At 56.7% G+C, this 892-nt stretch overlaps 1 protein-coding gene across 1 annotated transcript in view; it reads right to left on the bottom strand.

The window, feature by feature from the left end:
- The window catches only part of CAMK2N1 (calcium/calmodulin dependent protein kinase II inhibitor 1), a 4,646-nt gene that overhangs the window by 2,080 nt on the left and 1,674 nt on the right, over positions 1–892 (bottom strand). The gene's annotated exons all lie outside the window — the stretch shown is intronic.

The following is an 892-nucleotide window of genomic DNA, read 5'->3' as shown; positions in this document are numbered from 1 at the left end:
GTCTATATGCCATGGCTTCTAGCCTGGCATATAGACAACCCAAGGGCTGGTGGGAGGGTGTAAGTGGCCCAGAAGGCTGACCCCCACTCCCCTGCACACTCACCCAACCTCCCCACTAGGGCTTATTTATTTGGAAAAAGAGCCTCTATTGGCACTGGAGGGTGAGGTAGAGGAGTGGTGAGGCACAGAGAGCTAGGCAAACAGCAGCCTCTCTGCTCTGTCAGCTCTGGATAACACGGCCAAGGGTCCCTGTGGGGCTGGGGGCAGGGAAGGGGGAATGGATGAAGATGGCAACCCGGCCTTTGCATTGCCCTGGGCTAGGTTCAGAGAGGAGGGGAAGGGAGAAAGTGGGGACAGAGGTTGGATTTCCCAAGGGGTGGGGAAGGGGAGGGGAAATCCCTCTTCTGGTTTTCTCCTTTCTCACCCCTCACCCTAACTCAGCTCTGCCAATTATGGGTGAGGGAGAAGGAGAAGAGAGGGAGGTTGTCTTTTTTGCTTTTTGTGTGCATGTCCAGGAAAAGGGTATACAACACGCAGAGGGCTCAGGTCTCCCTGGTCTCCCCCTACCCCACCTCACCACCTTTCCCCAAGTCCCCTAGGAAAGGCAGCAGCAGGCAGAGGCTGGCTCTGCACTGCCACTGCGGTGATGTGCAGGGGACTCTGTCCCTTCGCAGGCCCCCGTCCCCCGTACTATCCCATGGGGAGGCCCCAAGTCCCTTAACGTCCAGGGAGAGAAAGGACTCGAGGCTACACTGCGAAAAAAAAAAAAAAAAAGAAAAGAAAAAAAAAAGTTTGGCGGGGGCGGTGTCCAGGCTGATTTCACTAGGGGCCCCGAGAAGGCCCCCGCTCCAGCTGAAAGCCGAGGCTCCTAAACTGGAATCGATAGGGGGGG

Source organism: Petaurus breviceps, unplaced genomic scaffold (genome assembly GCF_028583685.1).
Source record: "Petaurus breviceps papuanus isolate PSGF00001 unplaced genomic scaffold, PetGlider_PUasm1.0 91041, whole genome shotgun sequence".
NCBI classification, from domain to species: Eukaryota; Metazoa; Chordata; class Mammalia; order Diprotodontia; family Petauridae; genus Petaurus; species Petaurus breviceps.
The sequence above is the reverse complement of the archived record's forward strand: the minus strand, read 5'-3'. Positions and strand labels throughout refer to the sequence as shown.